At 35.4% G+C, this 26,098-nt stretch overlaps 1 protein-coding gene across 5 annotated transcripts in view; it reads left to right on the forward strand.

Annotated features, from left to right (window-relative positions):
* The window catches only part of ATXN1 (ataxin 1), a 508,201-nt gene that overhangs the window by 174,132 nt on the left and 307,971 nt on the right, over positions 1-26,098 (forward strand). For all 5 annotated transcript variants that reach the window (XM_031946815.1, XM_031946814.1, XM_031946812.1 and 2 more), the window contains one exon: positions 18,983-19,126. The gene's annotated coding sequence lies outside the window, so the exon portion shown is untranslated. The remainder of the gene's footprint in view (positions 1-18,982; positions 19,127-26,098) is intronic.

Raw genomic sequence — 26,098 nt, forward strand, 5'->3', positions numbered from 1 at the left:
ACATAAGGTGCTTTAAAATGTACAAAGCATTTTATATACATTGTTTTATTTGATCTTCTCAACTGTGTGGGGTAGGTATTATTTTCTCCATTTTACAAATGAATTGAGGCTCAAGGAACTTAAATATCTTGACAAAGTTTTCACAGTTTGCAAGTGCCCCAAGCAAGATTCAAACCTAGGTCTTTCTGCTTGTAAGACCAATATTTTTGCCATCATACCACAGTATAGGCAAGTAAAAAGCAAAAATTAGGGCCAGCATAGATATACAGTTCTCCAGAAAATTTTTGTTAGAAAATATTTTAAGCTGCTAAAAATGTAATCTCTTATCAAGAGAAGTCAAATTTGGTGTCTAAATGGATTTTGTTATATGATGTTTGAGAACTATTTGAAGCTGATAGTACAACTGAAAAATAATTATGATTTTAAAATGAAAAAATGACAATTGTATTGGTATTCTATCCTCCATGAAACCTTTCCAGATTCCTTAGATGGAAGTGATCTATATCTCCTTTCTCAGATTGCTCATAGCATCATACCCTAATTCCTACTACAGGACACGTGTTTAAAAGAGGAAAAAGGTATTTAGCTAGTAGATTTGGGCAGTCAGAAGCTGAATCAGAAACATAGCATCCTCATTGTTCAACTTCCCTTTGTCTGTTTGACATGATATGTAGCCTCTGGAAAAGTACAAACACATGATTCAAATAGACAAAAACAACACAGGAACAAATTATACACAAGACACCAAACCCTAGGACCTCCAATATTGCAGTGGTGTTGTTGCACTGCTCCTCTGAGTCTCTGGATCTATACTCTTTTCACCATCATAGATAGGCATATTTGAGGGGAAAAAAACCTGAATAGAGAGACATTGCATAGGAAGAATCAATCAATAAGACTTGGCAACTGATGAAATAGGAAGATCAAAGGAAAGGAAAGACTTGAAGAATACCAACAGTTTTGAAATAGGATGACTAGAAGGATGATGGCACCTTGGACATCAATAGAGAAACTAGGAAAAGGGACTAAATTTAATGGAAGATTAATTGAAATTAGTAACAATAGCCCACATTTACATTGTACTTTAAGGTGGCAAAGTACTTCACATGGTTTGTTTTTTGATCTTTGCAAAATACTGTAGAATAGACATTGTTCTAAGGAGTTCCATTTTACAAATGTTAAGTTTGACATGCTCATGGGAAAGCCAGATTAGGAAGCGTAGACATGAAAGATTAGAGTTCAAAATAGAGATGACATCTGGTGAAGTACATCTGATCGTCATCTGAATAGAAATGATCATTGAACCTCATAGGAACTGGTGATTGTCAAGAGAAAGAAAGCCATAGAGTCATTGAATTAGAACTAAAAGGGGCTTAGAAGTCTAAAACCCCTGTTTTACAGAGGAGGAGACTGAGATTCACAGATATTAAGTGACTTGCTCAGCATGACAGTTATGAAGGCAGAATTTGAATTCAACTCTTTCTGACTTTAAGCCTAAAGCTTAAATGCACTGGGTCATCTAGCTATCATTCCACTCTAATATTTAATAAGAAGACTCATGCATAAATACACAGATCTATGAGCTAAGACAAAGCTAAAGAATTCAGTAAAAGGGACTAAGAATAAAGTAGCAGAAAGTCAATAGAGAGCAGTGTTGGGATAATCCAAGGAGGAGAGAAAATCCAGAAGGGGTTGGTCAGTTGTATTAAAAATGCACAGAGGTCACAAAGAGAAAATACTGGGGGAAAAGATCATTAAGTTTAGCAATAAAATCTTACCTTATTTATTATTTTTGTTGTAATTATTTGATCAATTTCATCCTCCCTGTTTCCTTCACTTTTCTTTTTCTCCTCTTCTTGTTTGATAGCACTCTTTATTGGTTTTTATGTGAAATTATCTGTTGCATACTTCTTTTCCCTTTTCAATCATCCTTTATATGTATTGCTGAGTGTACTCTCATTATAAACAAATATGCACATCACTAGGGCCATTACTGTCTTGCAGATGTGGGAATTTACCATGTTTCAGAGTCAACTAAAACATTTATAATGCTTTAGCATTCCAGCTTTGTTTGATACTAGCTATTGTCTTAGTTCTTAAAGCGAGGTTGGAGTGTACAATATAGTGGCTCTGGAATTGTGAAACTGACAGGCAGGCGAGAAGAGCCAGGATGATTTATAGATAATCCACTCAGTTATGTTGTCTTCTAAATGCATGTGCTGTTATGCTGCTCCTAATGGTATCTAATGACCTTGTGCTCTGTACATGCTTGGTCTTTACTTAGGATTCGTTTGCTGCTTTATACATGGCTAGATTTATGGAAATGGCATAATCAGTGAAAATATCATAAACAGTGGGGATGCCTGGGATGTTTTAATTTATTTTTTTAATTTGTTTTAGTCTGAAATACAAAGACTTGCTTTGATGTTTAAAAACTCACAGGATTAGATACTGTAGTTTGATACTTATTTGCAAAGTGTTAATAATTCTTTTTAATGGAGGAAGTACTTTAGAAACCATGTAGATCAATTCCCTTATTTTATAGGTGAGGGTCCAGAGAAGTAAAAGAATCAGCTGATCAGTGGACCACTGAAACTCGAATCTCCTTACTATCTGTCTAATTCATTGTTTGGTATGTTTGGATTTTGAGGAAACAAAGAACAATAGCATTACATGTTTTCTACAAAAATGGGAGGGGAAATAAAAGTTTCTTTGCCATCTAAATGAAGTGTGTTGAGAAGCATCCAAATAGAAGCAAAGTGCTTATGGGCAGAGATAGATTGTGAACCCCTTCCTCAACTTAGCCATCATAGCATTTTTTTTTTGTTATATGTTCCTCAGGAGTAGGCTTCTCCTGGGGGGTGTTTGTGCACTGATCTTCTGATGAATAACGTACTGTTTTCCAACCTTTCTTTGGGAGGAACCTTTGCCTGGCCCTCCTGTTTAGTTGTGAGAAGAATATGTTGGTTCTTAGCTATTCCTTCCCTTTCAATCTACATATCAGTGGGCATTTATTAAGCACCTATTTTATGTTCCAAGCACTGAGGATACAATGGCAAAGAATCAATGTCTGATTTTAAGGTTATTGCATTCTTTTGCCAGAGACATCACATACACATGTATGTACACATGTGTGCATGTGTATACACATATTTACGTGTATATATACATAAGCATATTCATGTCTATACCTCTACATATACAAAATCTATCATATATATTGCATATATGTATATACACATATTTACATGTACATATACATATTTACATGTCTATATATAGACATATATCTGTACATACATATAAATCTATCATATATGTATGTACATGTATAAATGTGGGTATAGATGCACACATACATATAAACAGAGTACATAGATCATAGTGAGTGCTTGTTGACTTGACTTGACTTATTAGTTTATTCTAAGGGAAATCTTTAAGCAGCTAAGAGACTCAGAAAAGGCTTTTTTAAAGATGGTATTTAAATTAACCTTTGAGTAAAACTTGGGATTCTGAGAATTGGTAAGAGAGGACATTATAGGAATGAGGGACAGACAGACAATGAAAAGGTACAGAGATGGGCAATAAAGTGTCAAATGCACAAGAAAGAATATGTAGAACAGTTTGATTTCCTTTTACTTTATCCAATAGCATTTTTTTTTTTTTTTGCTATATGTTCCTCAGGAGTAGGCTTCTCCTGGGGGGTGTTTGTGCACTGATCTTCTGATGAATAACGTACTGTTTTCCAACCTTTCTTTGGGAGGGACCTTTGCCTGGCCCTCCTGTTTAGTTGTGAGAAGATACTGGCAGATCTTCATTGACTCAGGTTTATACTGCATATCTTCTCTCTATGAGCTTTTGCTTGGGGTCATAGAACAGTGTCTTCTCTGAATGGATTTGTGGGAAGAGAGAATACTTTTCTGTGACCATTTTCTTCCTGCCCCTCAAGACTCCTATTTTTCCCCTTTTCCTACTAATTTGGCCAACCCCAGCATATGTGTTTTTTTCTTTGACTTTTACTCAAGATTTGGGGATACTTTGCCCTTTTCACCTTCATTATGGACAGTCTTTCTTTAGGAAAACCTGATATGTGGGAATTAGAATTTAAAAAACAAATTGTTAGCAATAGAGAAGGATTTCAGGATTCCTTTAAAGACTGATCTTATCAAATGCATGTAAGAAACATAGACCAGACTACAAAAATTGGATTTATAACTTTCTAGAGGCAATGCCTTAATATAAAGTGAGGCACTTAGGGGTTATATAATAGGTCTCTAAAGTATAGTACTTGGCAGTCCAAATAGGTACAGAGTAGTACCCTAATGAAAACCCAAGTGCCTTTGCCAGCAATAATAATGTTTATGGTTAGGAAGTGACACCCATTTTTGCCCTTTGCTCTCCTCCCACTGTCATCTGGTGACTGGGCTCTGGTTACTTATCCTTTCAGAAAATTTCTTCACCACATCCATTTCAGTACTCCCTCAGGCCTTCCCTTTTGGAGAACAAGGATGCCAATGGATTTTGAGGAAACAAAGAACAATAGCATTACATGTTTTCTACAAAAATGGGAGGGGAAATAAAAGTTTCTTTGCCATCTAAATGAAGTGTGTTGAGAAGCATCCAAATAGAAGCAAAGTGCTTATGGGCAGAGATAGATTGTGAACCCCTTCCTCAACTTAGCCATCATCATGGTAGAGTGTTTGACTTTAGTCTGTACCCTTTTTTTCTGCTAGACCTCAGTTACTAACACCTGACCAGGGTGACTCAGAAAGAGAGTATGTGAGTATGTGTGTATGTGCTCTCTGGGTGATAATTTCCTGGTATATTCTAATACTCAAGATCATAAACAACTCTAGAGCAGAGTGTCTCCTTATCTCTGTCTCTTTATCTGTCTGCTTTATATCTAAGGCTATCTGTATTTCTCTCTTTTTTCTGTCTCTCAACTTTTTTGTGATAGGGAGAATTCTGTGGGTATGGAGGAGAAGTATATGGTACATTGGGAGTAATGGTAGTAGAATTCATTTTCCACAATAAAAGGGGAGATATCTTAGCAGGTTCTAGCTAATCCATATCCCTCTGGTCCAATGACACTTGAAATCTCAATTGCTCTAAATTTTTCTCTCTGTGTGGGATTTCTAATTCCTGTGGACGATGTATAATGTTCATTCTCCCTTATTTTTTAGCAGTTTTTGACCATTGACTTTTTCCTGCTGGATCCCTTTTCCTCCTTTGACTTCCATAATACCACTGTCTTTATCGTTTTCCTCCTACCCATCTGACTGTTCCTGCTCGGTCATCTTTTATGATTCACATTCTTGTTCATGCTAGACATGGCACAGCAGCTAGGTGGCACAGTGGATAGAATGTTTGACCTTGAGTCAGGAAGACAGTTAAAATCCATTTTTAGATATTTACCAATTGTGTGACTCTGGGTATATTACAGTCTTAACTTCTATCAGTCTTAATTTCCTCAGTTGTTAAGTGGGGGTATCACTTAATTCCCATTGCCTATAGCACAGTACCTGGCACATAGTAGCCACTTAATAAATCCTTCTTCCCTCTGACTTTTCCCTCCCTCTCTTCCTTTTTTCCTCCTTCCTTCCCTTCCCCCTCTTTATTTCTTTCCTTTCTTCTTCCCTGTCTTCTTTCCTTCCTTCCTTCCCTCCCTCTCTCCTACTTTCTTTTTTTCCTTTCTCCCTCCCTCCCTCTCTCCCTTTCTCTCTTCCTGTCTCTCTTCCTTCTTACCTGCATTCCTTCCTCCTTTCTTCTTCCTTCCTTACTTCTTCATCCTTTCCTTCCTTCTTTCTTTTCTTTTCTTCTTTTCATCTTTTTCCCTTTGTTCCTTCCTTCCTACTTTTCTTCTTTCCTTTGTTCCTTCCTTCTTTCCTTCCTTCCTCCTTCTTTCCTCCTTCTTTTCTTCCTTCCTTTCTCCCTCCCTTCCTCCCTTTATGCCTTCATTCCTCCTTTCCTGCCTCCCTTCCTTCTTCCTTTCTTTTTCCTTCCTTCCTTCCTTCTTTCTTTCCTTCTTTCCTTGCTTGATTCCAAAATGTCTGTCCTTTATCCTTTGTTCTTTTCTTTCAGCATTCTTTCTTGGGTATCACATCTGCTCTCTTGGATTCAGTTAAAATTGTTAAATAACTCTCAGTTCTTCGTATCCAGTTCTAGATCTCTCCTGAATTCTAATCCCATTCATATAGTTGTATGCTAGTCATTTCCAGTGGGATGTTAAAATGTCACCTCATGCATGTCTAATTCAGCATGACTAAAACTAAAATCATGTGGTTTCAGGTACAACTTGAATACTTTTGGCCTCTTTTCACTCTTTTCTGCCTTCTTCACCTTCCCTTTTGCTTGCTGACTGGAAGTCCATTTATAATTTCATAAAAGTCATATTTTATCACAGAAGTAAAACATGAATAAGTGACTGAGAGAGATAAAACAGTGACTAAAACTTGTTATAACTGTAGTCTATCCATTACAGTAAGCAAAAGATATCACATATTTTCCTGTTTTGATGAGGGGAGAGGTTTAGGAAAAGCTCTGACATTTTGTGAATCTCTCAAAATTACTTGACACTCAAGTTTCTCCTATGGCTTCATTCTTACATTATAGGACTTTTGATAGCTATATGATTAGATTGACAAAGGATCAAGTCAGTAAGATATGACAAAAACTCTTATCTCCTTGTTTGTACATGAGGAATAATGCAATAAGAGACTTGGGGCAGCTAGATCGCACAATGGAGAGAGCAATGGCCCCAGAGTCAGAAGGACTTGAGTTCAAATGTGTGTGTGTGAAGGTACTAATTGTGTGATGTTTGGCAAGTCACTTAATCCTGATTGCCTTGAGAGAGAGAGAGAAAATGAGAGACGATTAGCGGGACCTTAGAGGCCATCTAGTTCTACTGTCTCATTTTCTCTTTTTTTTCTGAATTTACATCAATGACACATAGCTGATAGAATGAATTTGAATGAACATCCATTTTATTGTATATCATATGTGTTGCACATGTATCTACTCATAGACCAGAAATTAATCATTTCTGATTTGTGTGTATACATGGATAAGATGTGAATTCAAATTTACCTTTAATACTTTCTTACCTGTGTGATCCAGGACAAATCACTTAACTGCTTGTGTGTCTCAGTTTCTCCAATGAGGACACTGGATTTAGTAACTTCTAAGATTCCTTCCAGTTCTAAATCTATTATTCTATATTACTTTAATATACTTATATGTCCAATTTAGCAGAGGTTTGTGATCCAAAAATCATTTTGTGGGTAGAATATTTGAAATCATAACACTTTTTCCCCCCATAGGAATGATATTCTCCCAAACCCAGTGCCCCCAGCTCTGTTTTTTTGATTTTTCATCATCTGAATGCAGATATCTCAAATGTGCTCTCTACTCAGAATTTTTATCTTCCTTCAAAGCTCAGGATACTGTCTCCTACAAGAGACCTAATTTGATCCAACAGGTTAGTTATTAATTTCCTCTTCTTCTTCATATTATTTTATATTTACATATCTGTGCATATGCTAGACCATGTCTTGACTTCTCTGTATTCCTTCAGGTCCTGGCTAAAATCCCACCTTCAATAGGAGGTCTTTCTGGATCCCCTTATTTCTAATGGCTTCCTTCTGATGAGTATTTCCAATTTACTCTACATATATTGGACATACAGTTATTTGCATATTGTTCTCTATCCCATTATTAAACTCTGAGGTCCTCAAAAGAAGGAATTTAACATTGTCCTTGTATTCTTCTGGCACATAGTAGGTGTTTAATAAATGTTTATTGGCTGACATATCAGGTCATCCTTTAAGAAATAAGGTTTTTGAGGTTTGTATCCAAAAAGTTTGTAAACAGAGAAAAGGCTCTACAAGTATAAAAAGATTTATAGCAGCTCTTTCTGTGGTGGCAAAATATTGGACATTGAGGAGATGCCCATCAATTGAGAAATGGTTGAACAAGCTCTGATATATGAATTTAATAGAATACTATTGTACAAAAAGAAAAGTTGAACAGTCAGATTTCAGAAAAACCTGGAAAGACTTGTACAAATTGATACAAAGTGAAATGAGCAGAACCAGAAAAATATTGTGTGATTTTCAATTGTGATTGACTCAGCTCTTTTCAAAAACACAGTGATCCCAGAGAAGTATAAAGAACTCACAAATGCTTTCCACAACCACATAAAGAACCAATGGACTCAGAATGAAGATCAAAGCTTATTTTCTTCATTTACCTTATTCTTTCTCATGTTTTTCCCCTTTTGATCTGTTTCTTCTTTCATATCTGTGACTAATATGGAAATATGTTTTATGTGATAGCGTTTGTATACACTGTATTAAACTACCTACCATCTTTAGAAAAGGGGAGAGGAGGAAGAAAAAATTGGGACTTAAACTTTTATAAAACTAAATGCTAAAATTTTTCTTGACATGTAGCTAAGGGGAAAATAAAACACTATTAAAAATAAAATATTTTTAAAACATAAAGATTTTTTGGGATAGGGGCTGCTTTTCTCTTTTTGTCTCATAACCTACTTTAAGTGCCTTGCATATAGCAGGTGCTGAGTTAATGTTTGTTGTTATGAATTTATTACTCCAAATGAGACCTGTATTCCCATCTAGCTACAGAAGCTTGAATTAGAATTTTCTACTTATGAAATGTGTTTCTCCTGAATTAATGAAAAAAAAATTCAAGCTTCAATAGTGCGCCTGTCTGAGGATGGAGGTCAGTCTATTGCCAAATGTAAGAGCTCATGTAATATCAATGCTTGTGATAGCTACTTGCTATTTAGTTGTTATGTTACTAAAATAGATTGTGAATCTTTCAGTGGTCTGTTTCTCCATTTCTCTATCTCTCTAAATCTCTCTGTCATATCTGAATAACTGTCTCTCATTCTCCTAAAGAAAAAGACATCTAATAATTAACTTTATGGTCCAAATATGTTTTGTACTGCTGATATTAACAAAAGTTCTAATAGCAATACGCAATCATGAACTTATCAGAAACTTTTATAATGATGGAAATATATTTTCCTGGACATCCATTGTAATTTCTGGAACAAACACACCTTAGTTTCTTATTTCACCTAGTCTGGATAATAGTCAATCCAAATTGTCCTCTTTAGCAGGAGATACATAGAGAGTGTTCAAAGATGTTAGCAGTATGGTCTGAGACACTTGATTAGGAATTGAAGCATTCTTACATCAATATTCATGCCTGGTTGTGATTTAGTGAATGAGTGATTCTATTTCATCACCCTTATTCAGCTAGAAGACATTGTATAGTGGAGTAGAAAGTTAGACTTGAAATCAGTAGGTACAGATTCAAATCCTGGCATTGGACTATTACTAGTTTTATAATATTGGGCAAGTCATCTAAACTCTGATTCTTGGTTTACTTTTAAGTGAAATGGAGACAATAAAACTTATAATACCTATCTTATAGATTTCTTGTAAAGAAAGTGCTTTGCAAATTTTAAAGCATTTCACAAATATGGGTTACTATTTTCAGTATACATCATAAATTTTGAGGTAGAAGAAAATGTAGCTGTCATTTAATGCTATCTCACTGTTATATAGAAAGAAAAAGTAGAGACCCTAAGAAAAGAAGCCATTTGTTTAGACTACATAGATGGTAAACAGCAGAAAAATTTAATTCCAGGACCTCTGACTCCTAGTGTTCTTTCCACAATACTATAATTACAGAAGGGGAGTAGAATGAGTTACATATATTGCTTATGTGTATTTTCATAACACTGCTTCCTAATTTTTAGTCTTTCTCTTTTAAAGATTTTAAATACCTATCTTTTAGAGGCAACAAAGTAGCACAGTAAACAGAGCCCCGGGGCTGGAATCAGGAAAAGCTTAGTTCAGATTTAGCCTTAGATGCTTACCAGCTATGTAAACCTGGGGAAGTCGCTTAATCTCTTTCTGCCTCAATCCCTCAACTATAGAATAGAGATATAATAATGGCATCTACTTCCCAGAGTATTTGTGAGAAACAAATGCAATAATATATGTAAAGGCTTTGCAAACCTTGAAGTATCATATAAATGCCATCATCATCATCCTAAATAATCAAATTATTAGAAGGCACAAAATTGATGCTGTCTGATGAGATTTTTATCAGGCAGAAAGGTAGATTCTGAAATGGATTGAACTCTGAAGATAAGTAGTACTTCAACTATTTTGCTTACTGCTATCCCTGAGTAAATGATTTATAGAGTCTTTCTGTCCTGTTCACAGGATATCAGAATTTATAAAGGATCCTGTTCATTGAAAAATGGAATTTTTATTGGGGTATGCTGAAGAAAGCATAACTTTTCTCCCTCCCCCTACTTCTGCAGGTGTCAGGGAGCACAGCTGGTGAGTTGCATAGGACAGCTCATCAGGAAGAGACCTAAAAGCATGTGGGAGGTTACTTTTTTTTGCATTTAGTATAGAAAGGTTTTCTAAGTTCTTCATTGAACAATTGGCCTTATGGGAAGGCTGGTCAAAACTACTAAATGTCATCTAAAAGATTTTCCCAGTTTCTGAATTTGCATGTGAAGCAAGAACAGGCCTAGGCAAAATTGTGAAGTAGATAGCTGTTCTTCTAACTCTAAGGCTCTCCTTTATGCTTCCTCCATTTCACCCAGAGCCTTCAAGCTCCTTCCATCTTCTTTTCTCATCAAAACTTTTATCTTAGGTAAGGACTTTATTCCTTACATCTTAGATACACTGAGAGACCTTACTATATTACTTCTGCTAGGGCTTTGTTTCTGCTTTATAAGAAGCTAGAAAATGGAGCTCATCTCCAGGAGGTCTGTGACTCTGTTTTTGCTTCTGATTTTCTCTCTTTTTGCCAAAAGCATAGCCTGATAATAATTTCTTGATTTGCCATAATTATAATTTTATCCTCCATTCCTCCCATTAGAATGTAAATTTCTTGATAGCAGGGATTCTTTCATTTTTTTTTTTTTGTCTTTATTATCTCTAGGCACAGCACAGTGCAGGGAAACTCTATAGAAGCTTAATAAGTGTTTGTTGATTGATTGATTCACCAACTCATTAAATAAAAAGAGGAACCAATAAAGTGATGTGCTATTATGGAGCTGATTTTCATAAACAATAGAGAAGAACTGATTGTTGGAGTGGGATTTATGTTAGAGAAAGAAGAAGAAATATGGGGAAAAGTCTTTCATGTCTGCTAGATTTGGGGAGAACAGCTTTCATTCAGAGTATATCTAGAATTTCATATGATATAATTCTATAGGGGAAGTTAACTCAAGAAGGATAGGCAATTCTCAAGAATTAAAGTCTAAAGATAGTAGGAGAATTTTTTTTAATAAGGAAAAAGGGGGAGTTGCCTAAAGAGAGTGCTATAAATGAACAGAAAATTCACTAACCCACTTAAATTTTCAAATGTACAAAAGATGGAAGCAAAGGCAGCTATTGAAGGATGAATATTAAAATGTAACAGGGTTATAAAAAATATCAAGAGTGCTAATGGTAATAATGAGCTGAGACTAGTGAAGAGAGCTAATACTATAGCTAAGAGAAGCTTTTGAATTATGTTAGGGGAAAGAGGGAATCAACAGATGGAGAAAACTACTGTTTAGCGTGAATGGGAAAATAATAACCAACAATGGAGAAGGAATTGAGCTACTGAACTTTTCTTTTCCTCTGCCAAAAGAATGATTTTTTGGACTGGAAATGACAAAGTCAAAATGGCTGATAGAGACTTAATTCATCTCTAGGATCACTAAGGAGAGATAATAAGAGAGTATTTAGTTGACCTTGATTATTTTATGTCTTAACTCATGAAATTACTTCTTTTGATAGAAAAAACTAAAAATTGTGATTTCTGAGATACCATTAGCCAGCTTTGAAAGACTGAGGAATATTGGAGGGGTAAGAAAGGATTAGAAAAGGACAAATATTTCAATATTAAAAAAAAAAGGAAAAGAATGGATTTTGCATCCTAAAGAGCCAATGAGCTTTTTTTCTATTCCTGGAAAATTCTAGAATATGTTGTTAAAGAGATGGTTAGTGAACATTTAGAAAAGGAAGCAGTGATGACAAAGAGACTGCATAACTTTTTTAGAAGGAGTTCATGGCAGACTAACTTCATTTCCTTTTTTGATAGGCTTACTAGAATGGTAAATCAGAGGAATGTTTTAGTTATAGTTATAATAAACCAATTAATAAAATCTCAGTCTTTTCTTCTGGACAGGTTGAGGAGTGCAATTAGATAGATTTAGAACTAGTTGAATGGTTGACCATACCTAAAGAATTTGTTTGATATTGTCAGGGAGGAAAGTCTTCAGTGAAGTGCTCCAGAAATGTATTCTTGGATTTGTACTATTAATCACTTTTCTCACTGACTTCCATAAAAACATAGATATTATGTATATCAGATAAGCAGACAATACTAAGTAGTAGGGCTTGCCTGATGTGCTGGAGGACAAAGATAAGAATTTTGATAGGCTAGGATATTGGATCAGTTCTAATGAGATTCAGTAGAGATAGATGAAAATTTTTACACTTGGAAATCAACTTGTAAGATGAGGGTATAGCAAGATAATAGTTTATTTGGGAAAGATATGGGGGTTTTAGGAAACTGGAAACTCAATTACAAATAAACAAGATAATATTACGACCAGGAAAGCCAATGCAGCCTTAGAATGCATTATTGGAGACATCATGTTCAATCACTGAGGTGCTAGATCATTGTATTCTTCCTGGTCATACTGTACCTGGAGTATAGTTTTCAATTCTGGACACCACATTTTAGGAAGGACTGATGTGTCCAGAAGACAACCTTAAGATGAAGCCATAGAAATATTGAGTAAAATATCCACAGCCTTTATCCTAAAAAGGAGATGTTAGAGTTATGGGTGATAATGACTTTTAAGTATTTGAATAACTGTAGTGGAAGAGATGGATTAAATTCATTGTTTAGTCTCAGTGGTCTGAACTAGGAATACTGAGCAGAAGTTGTAAAGAAATAAATTAGACTGATATAAAGGAAAAAAGTTTTCTAACAAATATAAATAAATATCCAAAAATAGAATGAGTCACTTCAGGAGATTGTGGTTTCCCCTTCACCTGAGGCCTTTTAATGTAGGTTACATGACCATTTGATGAATATGTTGTACCAATTCTTGCCTGAGTATAGTTTATTTTAATCTTGGAATTCTGAGAACTTTTAAATCAAATAAATGAATCTCTAATTATCTAGTTTCAGAAACTAGAACTATAAGGAACCCTCAGAGATGATTTCCTTCACTCCCCCCATTTTTCAAATGAGGAAACTGAGGGCCATAGAAAAGTGACTTGCTCAAAACAGAGGTCAAAATCGTAAGAAGCAGGATTTGATCCAAGATCCTCTGGGTATTTAGATTATACCATGCTGCTTCCTTTTGAAAAGGTCATATGATAATAGCAGTAATTTCCAAGGACCTATATCAACGGCCAGTTTAAGTATCTGTCTAGGGACTGATTTTGGATATCACTCTCCTCCCTAAATATATATTCCTTATGTAAATTAAGGAACATGGCTCTTTTATACCATCTTCATAGTTGTATGCTCAATTGCTTTTTTTTTTTTTTTTTTTTTGTTCTGAGGCAATTGGGATTAAGTGACTTGCTCAGGGTCACACAGTTAAGAAGTGTTAAGTGTTTAAGGTCACATTTGAACTCAGGTCCTCCTGACTTCAGGGCTGGTGGTCTATCCATTGCACCTGCCCCCTCAGTTGCTTTTCTTTTCTGTGGATGATGAAATGTTAATTCTTTCAGTCTCCTCACATAATTATCCTGTTCATGTTACTTGTGCCACTGGATGCCTGTGTGTAAGTCCTTTCCACCCTGCCCCCGCCCAGTAGTTACTCAGTTCTAGAACTGGGAATTGTAGTAATCCTTCATTGAAATAAAATATCCACCCACTGTCTGGGTATGCTTATCGAGATGTCCCCCTCTGAACTCCAGAATAGCCTTCTACTTCTGCTTCTGCTGCTTCTTCTCTGTGGGCCAGCCAGGTAGGTCAGAGCTCGCAAGAGATTATGTTGCAAAGATACATCATTTCCCCTGGATAGCCACTGGCTCTTCTAATTGCAGTCTGAAGTGCAATGGAAACACACCCAGCAGGGCTGTGGAGTGTGGGTGAACATGTAGGTTGAACACCTTGGAGACACCCGTCTCTGACGAAGTTCAGGATCAGCCTTCCTCCCTCCTACTGATGAAATTCCCTGACAAAGCCCGAAGGAATTTTCTTTCCACCAGAGGTGTTTATAACCTCTAATTTGCTCACCCCTCCTCAGTCCTTTGGCAGACTGCCACTGAGCTCGCTGCACACTCTGGGCCTCAGAAAGGTGGGGCTCATCTCCCAGCTTGTCCATTGCACTGGATGCAAATAAGGCAGGAGACAGACTTTCTGGCGAACGAGGGACAACCATTCCTTCTCGCATAGTTGCTCTGGATGTTTGCATGTTTGGCCACCCAGAAGGCCAATCAGAAAACAGAAAGGTGGTCACTGTTGCAGTAAGTAAATGAAAGGGGTTTGCTTAGATTCATCTGGGGGCAGCTGGCCCAGCTTGTCTGAGCAGCAGCTTTGTAGCTTATTAATTTAAACATTGAGGAGTGCCTTGTAATGTCGGGGAGAATTGAAGCTAGGAAAATAGTCCTTAACGAAGATTCCTTTTTTATATCTGTTTTGAGTTTGGTAAGGACTCCCCTCCTGAAGAAAAGAATTCGACAAGTGCTCATGTAGTATTTGATACAACCTCAGAAAGGTTTGCTTAGTGCAGTAAAACAGGTTCTGACCTCATTTCCCAGAGGAGTTATAAATGAAAAAAAAAAAAAAAAAAAAGAGTACTAATTAGTGCCTCATTAAGTACTTACAGTGAAGTATGATAATTCTCCTGAAAAGATAATCTAGTAGATGAATAAAAAGCCAGCCAGACTCACCTTTAAAATAGCACTAGAATACAAAGTCATTTTAAATCAAAGACTTCTTTTTCACATTGGTGAAAAATTACAATGTTTTAATGGGCCCTATACATAACAGCACAAAGGGATCTTTCAGAACATGCTGATGTTAGAAAAGTTATCTTTCTTGAAAGCTGTCTCATAGTCTTGAGTTTCACCTGAATGGTTCCAGACAAAATCCTCCCCCTCCCCCATGTTTTTAAGCGACAGCACCAAGAACTTTAAAAACAAAATGCAGACACTTTGTTTATGTACCTTATAGTAAACAAATTGAAGCCTGGGAGCTTCCTCTTTTGAGAAGGGAATGTTCCCTCCCATAGTTATTATCTGGCTCCATTCCAATGAGTTTACCAGACTGAAAAGGGAAAGTACCAGTGCTGTGATTAAATTGAGGGAGCCATATTGGAACCATGCTTAATTAAGATAGTGTGAAAACCTAATAAGAGACTTAAAAGAATTCAGGATGTTAACCTGAATCCTCAGATAACCAAATTATTAGGCACCCAAAATCAAGCATAAAAAAAAAAAAAAAAAAAAAAAAAGCTTAGTGTAATAGGAGGAATGCTGCATTTGGATTGAGATTCTATTGCTTCATACTCCCTCCCTTAAAATGATAACATTCTGGGACTACGTCCACTGAGGTGAGGAGAAGAATCCCTTCTTTATATCTGTGAAATAAAGGGGCCGGTGCCTGCTTTGGCAGCACATACATTTTTAAAAAATGGGGCATGGGGGTTGGATGTGATAATTTCCAAGGTTCCTTTCAGTTTCAAATTTCTTCTTTCCTGTAGTCCTTTTGTGAACTTTTTCAAAGGCAGATTATCCTAGTGTCCAGGTTATCCAGATACTTTTCCTTTTCCTGTCAACCTGTAACTGTTCTCCTTCCCACCTTTCCCATAAGGAGCATTTTTTTGTGCTTCCCTTGACTAATTTCAATGAAGAAAATCCCTAAGCAAAGCAATCTGCTTTGGTAGAGCTACTGCAAGACAGAAATCATGTATGTGCAGAAGCCAAGTAAAAGCTTTCTCTTAGGTTGTTCTTGGTCCATTTTTACTTATCTCCTCCTTTTTTATTTTAATACTCATGAGTTGATCATGTTTTATTTTACATTAAAGTTTTATACTCTTTTGGTCCTTATTAAATCCCAATTCTGAGTTTTATGCTCTTTTGGCCATCAGTAAACCCTAATTCTGATTTGGACTCTATTAGATGTTAAAGTACCGAATGCTTTCAATTAAGATGTAATTTTAATCTGTTTTCAAATAAATGGCTTTAAGTACTAACGCTGAAAATCTGGTTTGGGGTAGGAAAAGGAGATCAACAAAGGATTTTTATTTTGGCTCTTTTCAACATGTCTAGTGAAGGATTTGGTTGAGAAGGAGGTAGAAACCATTTGGTGAACGTATGAATATCTTTCACATTGTAGAACTTAGCTAGGTCTTCATTGGTAGAATGGGTGGGAATATTTCTTTACCAAGATCCTTTCAAAGGTGTGCTGCTCTGCCCTAGTGTAGCCTTCCTTGTAGCTGTAATGATTAGAATTGTGCTCTTCTGTGTATTTTCTTTCTTTTTTTCTGTTTGATCCCTTCCATTTTTGCTAGCTCTGTCACTTAGTTCTAGCAAATCAGGTTTAGAGTGGGTAAATCTGCATGAAAGCATCTAGTGAACATGGACCTGTTCAAAGCCGAGTTTTATTTAGAGAGGATTTCTCTGTGGGTGTTTCTCTCTGATTCTGTCTCTGTCTGTCTGTCTCCCTCTCTCTCACCCCCACCTTTTCTCTTTTCTTTCCAACCCCATCTTGAATCACAAATTGTTATTTTCTACAATAATTTTATACTTTTTTATTGTTCAATTGTGTCATTCAATTGTGTTCAACTGATTTCACAACTCCATATGAGATTTTCTTGACAAATACACTGAAATGGCTTGCTATTTCTTTCTCCAGTGTATTAAGGCAATTAGAGGTTGATTGACCTGCCTGGCATCACAGAGCTACTCAGTATTTGAGGCTATATTTAAACTCAGGTCTTCCTGATTATGAGCCCATATTATTGCCCATTGAGTCATCTACGCGTTTCCTTGAAATATTCTGTTGTTGTTGTTATTGTTGTTGTTGTTGTTCAGTTGTATCTGATTCTTGTGTGAAACTCTTTGGGATTTTCTTGGCAAAGATGCTGGGGTGGTTTGCCATTTCCTTCTCCAGCTCTTCCCTTTTAGTAAATTCTAAGTGCAAAATGTGGCACACCCAAAAGTTGATAAAGCACCAAATATTTTGAATGAGGGGGTAATCTTACTTCAGTTCATGGTCACTGTGACTTTAACTTTCAAAAGATAAGAGTTAGAGTCAAAAGACCTTAGAGTTCATTTATTCCAGTGAGACGTGCAAATTCCAACGTGGTTCCCTCCCCCATAATTTTCTACATTAGAAAACTGAAATTTACAGAGGTTGTGACTCATCTAACTAATGGTTATAAAACTAATGCCACTTTTTCTTTCTCCTTTCTATAGTTTATTTCATTTTACTTAGGAGGCAGCTAGGTGCTTTCAGCATGATTTCATAGACTTATTGGGCAAGTCACTTAAGCTCTGCCTACCTCAGTTTCCTTATCTATAAAATAAGAATAATAATAGCACCTATTTTCCAAAATGAGATATCTGTAAAATGCTATGCTAACCTTCCAGTGCTACATAAATGCAAGCTATTTGATATGTGGACCACACATAAAAAACAGTTTACAATTCATAAAATTTTATGGAATACTAATTAGACAAATAACTTAGTGACATTTATAGTTGCCTTATTATGCCCTGCAATCACTGGGAACTGATGAACATCGACCTCTGTTCTGTTTGCCTGGCAACAAAAACAATATGTGGCAAAATTTTGTAATTATTTAGACTAAAAGCTCATGAAATTTAAATTATAATAACTTATTTCTGGCATTTGGATTTTGGCAAAAAGATTGACTGCAAAATCTAGTCTAAATAATTACAAAATTTTGCCTTTCAATCCACCATTTCTTTCTTTTCTTTCTTTCTTTCTTTCTTTCTTTCTTCCTCCCTCCCTCCCTTCATTCTTTCCTTCCTTCTTTTCTCATGAAATTTAAATTATACCCTCTCTCTCTCTCTCTCTCTCTCTCTCTCTCTCTCTCTCTCTCTCTCTCTTTTCCTTTCTTTCTTTCTTTCTTCTTTTGTTTTTTAAAATCATAGCCAACTCCTACCCCAATTGGGGTTTTCTTGGCAAAGAAACTAGAATGCTTTGCCATTTCCTTCATAGTTCATTTTACAAATGATGAAATTAAGGCCAACAGGGTTAAATAACTTGTCCAGAGTCACATAGCCAGTAACTATTACGACTGGATTTGAATTAGAGTCTTTCTGTCACCAGGCCTGACATTATTCACTAAGCACCTATCTTCCTGCATTAATTAGGTCATTTTAAAAATTGTCATATGGAATTCTTTTATTTAAAATATTCTTTTGAGTCTTCTTGACCTAATGATTTATAATTCATCCCCAGTAGGTCAGAAATCTCAATTATAACAAATGTAGAAACTCTTACCTCTGATCTGGGTCTCAGCTTGAGTCTACAACTTACTACATAGTTTTAGAAATTGTTGTATCTGAAAATTTCATCATCTAATAGCCAATCTGGTCATAAGTTTCTTTAAACTTCTGTAGACTAGGCCTTGATTGACAGGCATATAGACTTTCCAGTTTGTTGGAAGCTGTAAGAGCTATGTTCCTTTGGAATATGTTCTAGGAAACTGTAATCACCTTACTTTGAAAAGGAGGAAAAAGAAAGATTGGTGAGAGAGATGGACAGACAGATAGATGGGGGAGAAAGAGAGAGACAGAGAGAGAGAGAGAGAGAGAGAGAGAGAGAGAGAGAGAGAGAGACTCCAGCTAAATTAGAGAATGAAAGAACCTGAAAATTAAGGATGATGAATTTTTTTATCTTTGCAATTGATTTATTTTTCTTTTATCATTGTATTTTATAGATCTGGGCAGTTGATATTTATTGAATTTCCCTTCCATCACTGCTTTCTACTCAAGCAGCATCTTCCTGAAAAGACCTTCCAGGGAGAAAGAATTCACTGTTGATGCTCCCACCCTCTTCATCGTGATGAAAGCACATGATACAGGTAATCCCCACCCCAACATCAGCTCTGTTCCAGCTCTAGGATACATTGCCATTTTGTTCTGATGATACTAGAATAAAAACTTCCAGAAGCATGACATTGGTATTAAATGTGGCTGGTAAAAATCAAATGGAACTGATTTTGAATGGTTAGATAGGAGAATAGTTGACAAGTCAGAGAAACAAATTAAATTTTTTTATTCCTAAGAACTCTTGTACAACTTTCAGTGGTGTGAGTGAAGCTTAGTGAGAGTCTCAAAGCTTATTAGGCTTGTGAGAAAACAGAGATTTAAAGTTTTTCAAGAGTTTTTTTTTCACTCTTTTCTCACTGCCCATATTCTGTGTGTCTGAAATAATGAAATTTTATTTCTTTAAAAAGGGGTGGGTGGAAGAATAAAGCTTGTTAATAAAGAGCATCAGTATTTGTTTGCCCAAAGTTATGCAACAGGGTAGTTTTGAAGTCTTTAGGCAGTGGCAGTCTATGGAAACTTGAAGGCAAGACAGTAGCAATGCAGATAACTGTGATTGATCCTCCTTGATTCTGCATAGATGTATCTCCTGTATATAGAATTTTCTCCCTTCTCATTTCTACCTAATAAAATCTTTTACTTCCTTCAAAGAGTAGTTTTAATATTAGAGATATTTTATAATCTACCTCTCACCACAGGGATTATTTTGTATCATTTTATATATAGTTTATATTTAATAATCTCTGTAGATGTTTACTTCTCCAGCAGAGTATAAGATCTTTGAAGACAAAGATTGTTTCATTTTTTCCTCTGTGCCAAGAACAGTGCCTGGCTCCTCACTGGTGCTCAGGAAATGTTTGCCTAATAGAGTGGGACCTTCAGTGAGTTTCAGATAGAAATGGAAGCAAACCTTTCATTTGGCACATTCTTGATTTTCTAGGTTTCTTTCAGGATTTTCAGGGATTCTATCTTGACCAAGTCTGTTGTCTATTGTTTTTACCACAGTGACCTTTAGAGCACCCAGATAGATGGATAAATGGTGGAGTCACTGATCTAGTCACTGTAATCAAGCTGTAGTCAAGAAACTAATCTTTTTACACTTTCCAGTCTAATGACAATTCAGACTTGGCCTGCTTGACCAAGAATTCTGACCATTCTTTCAACATTCTCTATGCTGATTTCTTACTATTCAATTAAACAAACAGGAAATTAAATAAAAATAATACTTTAAAACTCAAAATGGAGAAATTACAAAGTTGAGTCTATCGTAATATTATTTACTTCTTAATTTTTTCCTGTGCTTACTATGATTGGTTGAATTGGAAAGCATATTTACTAATTAAAGTCAGTACATAAATGTGAGAGAGGCAAACATGTATAAGATTGAAGTTCTAATATCACAAGCAATCAATCACTCAATAGGCATCTACTATGTGCCAGGCGCTGTGCTAATAGCTTGGGATTAAAAAAAAAAAAAAAAAGGCAAAAATATTCCCTGCTCTCAAGGAACTCGCAGTCTCATGGAAGAGACAACATTCAAATAACTAGGCACAGGGGCTAGTCAATGAAAATGCAAAGATGAGAGATGGAGTGTCTTTTCTGAGGAAGAGCATGGAGGCCAGAGGATTGACTGTGTGAAAGAGAATATAAAGATTGTAAAGATAAGAAAGGATGAAGTTAGAAAGGGCATGGATACTTTCTTGCACATTTCCTTTATTTTTTCCTTCTCCCCCAAACAGGTACATCTTTAATTTTCTTGACACAATAAAACAGATCCAATGAGGATCTTTGGAATTTTGCTAGAAGTTATAAATTTTCTGAGTAAATAATCATGTAGTTGAGTGATCGATCGTAGGCAAGTAACAACCCTATTTGCCTCAGTTTCCTCATCTATAAAATATATTGGAGTGGGAAATGGCAAACCAATCTAGTATCTTTGCCAAGAAAACTCCAAATGGGGTTACAAAGAGTTGGACACACTGTATAGATTGAACAACAAAAATCATGAGGTTTATTGTTCACTTCAAAAATGGGACCATGTTGATAAGCCACAATATATTTCTAATATATAATAAGTTACCTTTCCTGTTTATTACATCAAATCCTATTTATTATATTACTTAGACCCAGTCACTCATATTCAGAAAATTCCACCAATTTTATTTTTCTCTCTAAAATGTAATGTAAATTGAAAGCTATCATGTGGTGTCTTTTTTTCCTTTGTTTTTTAAAGAGGATAAAATATCTGTCTAGATACCCAGACAATAGCGCTTATTCAAGTAGTGTAGGGGTGTGATTGTTTGTGATCCTAAAAAAATGTAGAAGTTTAGATCAAAACTCTTCTTGGATCTAGATCTAAAAATCCAAAGAGAGAATATATGTATAGATACAGATATTTTTCTGAGTCCCCAAATTTATGTTATAACATCCACATTTTAGAATTTTTCCTGGGCAGATTATTTTCAAAGAAAAGAATGCTGATTTCACATATTGAGACAGATAGTCTTAGCATCCAAAATACTCTTTGATTTTTAACCTAGTACTTTTAGGAACCCTTTTAGCAGCCATTTTCCAATATAACTTATTGAAACATCCCCTGAAACAAAGAAAAACAGATAGGCAAAACCAATGGAAGTGCAACCACATCTGACAGTGGCAACATATTTCATACCTTTACTCTCTTACCTTTTCAATGAAAGAGGGATTTCTTTTCACTTCCTTTTTCCCCCAGAATCAAGATTGCAGGTTTTTAAAAATTTATATTATTAAAATCTTTGTGTTTATTATATTCTTGATTCTGTTTTTTTTTTTTTTCACTAAGCACACTTTCATACAAGTCTTCCTCTGTATCTCAGAATTCTTCAATTTTGTAGGCTGGGGGTGGGGTGGGGAGGCTGGACCTCTTTCATTAGTCTATAAAACTCTTTTACTGGTGCAAATCAGCAACTGTTCCTTAATTTATCAGTCAATGTGCCAGAATTAAGACACTTACTGATTTCAAGACCTGACCCTCTTACCTATTCTGCAAAGTTGTGTCTGCCTTTTTTCTTACAATATAATAATAATTGCTCTTTATCTCACTCCTGACCCTGTTAAGAAGTATTCATTGCCTCACTTGGTGAAAGAGCAGAGATTGAGAGAGACAGACCTACAGACAGACTGAGACAGAGATAGAGAGATATTTGGTTGCCTATCAGAATGGCCCATTGGATGGAGAAAGATAAAGAAAATCTTAGGTAGGATAGGGTTAGGTCTTAAGTGCTGCTCTCATACCTGCCATGAACAGTTCTTTACAAAGATAGTATATGACAGGAATTGTATGGCAGAAAGAAAATAAGTGTTTTTTGGAGGTAGAGGACCTATGTTTAAATATTTCAACTCTCCCTTGGAAAAATGTTATCTTTCTGGTTCTTACTTTCTTCATATATGCAATGAAGAAGTTGGACTTGGTGATTCCTTCTAGCTCTAATTCAAGAATCAAAAGAGTTTTTGAATATTATATGTAGAAGAAAAATCCTTCAAAATTCTTTGATCCAATCTCATCATTTTATTGATGACAAAACTAAGGACCTGTGACATGATTGAACTATCTGAAGTCTAATAGTCACAATTTGCCTCAAATTTAGGATATTCTATTTATAATTGTTGTGGACAAATCCTCTAAACACTAGTGGTTGATTTAATATTTAGATAATAGTGCTATTTCCTTCTTATCTTATACATATGTTAATTGATATCCTAGTGTCCAGAGATTATCTCATGAATCTCTCAATATGTCTGTTACAGATTAATTTTGAGGGAGAAACCGACCTTACTTTTGCAGATTACATGTTATGCATATTATTCAGCTTCCCATTTCTGTGCATTTGTTCAATCTAATCTTTAATCTAACTTAATATAGTTAAATCATATTTTGGTTTTTGAAAAATGAGAAGGGCAACTGCACCAGCTAGTGCAGTGGATCGAACACCAGCCCTGAAGTCAGGAGGACTTGAGTTCAAATTTGACCTCAGACACTTAACACTTCCTGGCTGTGTAACTTAACCCCAATTGCCTCAGCCAAAGAGAGAGACAGAGACAGAGACAGACAGAGAGACAGAGAGACAGAAAGACAGAGAGAGAAAGAATAATTAAATAGTTATCTGGCATCATGATAGCAAGCCACAGTAAATGCTCTTATATGGCATTTTAATATTTATAAACACAATGTCTCTATAAAGGAGATATTGTATGCGTTTTGACGTCATTTTAGAGATGAGAAAACTGAGGATCAGATTGCTTAAATGCTTAAATGCAGAAATAGATTTAGATCTTCAAGGGTTCTTTGAGGTCATTGTTTCCAAATCCCAACAAAGATTTGCCAAGGTCACACATAGTTAGTAAATGTCCATTAGGATTCAGACCTGTGTTTCCTGACTTTAAGTACAACATTCTTGTCATGATGTCTTTTTTTCTTGAGGAATTTTTTTTAATTAAGGAATTTTTCTCAGAATGAACTCAGTCAAGGGAATCAGGATAGGGATAGACATGAAATTAAATTGTTAAAGGACACTCCCAGATAAGAAAATTCCCAATGTATAAAGACAGGATAGTGGATAGAATGCTAGTGGATAGAATGTTAGGACTAGAGTAAAACAGGAATTTAAATCTGGCTTTACTGGCTATGTGACCTTGTACAAGTCATTTAACTTCTCTATCTCAGTTTTTTCACCTGGATAATGGAGAACAACACTTACTTTACAAGGCTCTTGTTTAGATCAAATGAAAGAAAGTATTTAACACAGTATATAATGGAAATTATATAATGTTCATTGCCTTTTCTTCTTCCTTATCAATGATGATTGGTAACTTTTCTTTTTTTTTAACCAGATATCTGTACTATTTTTGTAACTTTCTGGAAAAAAATTTTTAACATGTTTTTAAAACTTTGGATTCCAGATTCTCTCTTTCTCCCCATTCCACCTTCTCTAAGAAGACCCATGTGAAATTATACAAAATATGTCCATAAAGTCATCTTATGAAAGAAAACATAGATTTCCCCACTCCCCCAAAAAAAATCCTCACGAAAAATAAAGGAAAAAATATGCTTCAATTTATATTGAGATACTATCAGTTCTTTTTCTAGGTATGTATAGCATTTTTCTTAAGTCCTTCAGAGTAGTCATGGATCAATGTATTGCTGATAATAGCAAAGTCATTCACAGCTGATCATCCCACAATATTGTTATTACTTTGTATATAGTACATTTCACTTTGCTTGAGTTCATGGAGGACTTTTCAGGTTCTTCTGAAAGCAGCCTGCTCATCATTTCTCATAGAACAATAATATTTCATCATAATCACATAGTATAATTTATTCTGCCATTCTCCAATTGATGGGCATCCCCTCAATTTCCAATTCTTTGCTCTGAGAAGAGAGCTGATATAAATATTTTTGTACACATAAGTCATTTTCCTTTTTTAAAAAAAATTCTTTTGGGATTCATGCTTAGGGTGGTATTGTTAAGTCAAAGGACAGGCATGGTTTTATAGCCCTTTGAGCATATTTCATATTTTTTATCATTTATCAGTTGGAGAATGGCTCTTTTGCTCTTTTTTTTAAAACAAATCTGACTCATTTCCCTATTCATTTGAAAAATAGACCTTCATCAAAGAAATTTGCTTCAAAATTCTTTTCTCAATTACTATTGCTAACTCTATTTCCCCTGTTTATTCTGTTCTCTTTCTTCTTTGACCCTGACTCTACTCAAAAGTGTTTTGCTACTGACCACTTCCTCCCCCAATGTGCCTTCTCTTCTATTATCCTTCCCCCTTCCCCTCCTACTTTTCTGCAGGGTAAGATAGATTTCTATAGATTTGTACCTTTCCTGCAACTTCTTGTCTTAATTGAATACTGAAAGGATAAGTAATTTGCTTAAGTCATACAGCCATTGTAGGTCATAGGCAGCCTTTGAACCCAAGTTCTCTGGGCTCTGCAGCCAGTATCTCTATATTCACTATGTGTCATACTGCTCTGCAAAGATAGTTCTAAATAGAGAAGCTTCTAAACTTCAGTTTGGACTGAAAGCAACTTCTTTGCATTAAAACATTAACATTGATTCTTAATTTAAAACTATATGCCTTCCTTTTAAGCATAATTCCATGACTTTCTAGGTCACAAATCATTATTTTTTTTTCCTAGTCCTCTATAGAAATAAAAGATTGAAAGCACTTTTTTATACATAAATTCCACTTGTGTTTTTTATATTAGTAGGACAAAAATATATTTTGGACTCTTGTTCTTCTAATTTAGCAACTTTCTCTTGTTCCCTTTTCTCACTACTTTCCTCTCCTTATCTTTGGCTTGTTTGTTCTCTATAGCTTGGAGACATTTCTTAAGTGATCACAATATTTTAGAGTTAGAAGGGATCCTGGTGACCAATCCTGTTTATACCTGAGCAAGCTCTTCCAATAACATGGATAATACTTTTCTTTAAGGTTTTCTAGTAAGACAAAAATTAATCTTTTTTTCATTCTGGTATAGCTAATTGTTAAAAAAAATTTTCTACACTCTACATTTTCCTTTATATAACTTGCTTCACATTTTATCTTTTGAAGGCAGGACAAGTCAGGTTTTCCTTGTAATCATAGCTTCAAATATTAGCTCCTGCCTAGAACTTTCCTTTTTCTGGCCAAACTTCTTCCAATTGATTTTCACACAGCACAATTTTGAAGTCTTCAACAATTTGATTGGCCCTTCTAAGTCATCAGTGTCTCTCTACAATGTGATACCCAGAACTGAACACAAAATAGCAGATATATTCCAGCCTAGGCAGAATGTATTGAAACAATCACCTCCCTAGGCCTGGATACTATGATGCTATTTATAAAACTTAATTGTGAATTGAATTTCTTGGCTTCCATATTTAGGCATTTTGGTGTCTGAGGTAATTTTCACTATGATTCATATCATATTTAGTCCACTAAAACTACATATTAATATTCAGTCCTACCTTCCCCAAGGTAAA

This window comes from Sarcophilus harrisii, chromosome 1 (assembly GCF_902635505.1).
Source record: "Sarcophilus harrisii chromosome 1, mSarHar1.11, whole genome shotgun sequence".
NCBI classification, from domain to species: Eukaryota; Metazoa; Chordata; class Mammalia; order Dasyuromorphia; family Dasyuridae; genus Sarcophilus; species Sarcophilus harrisii.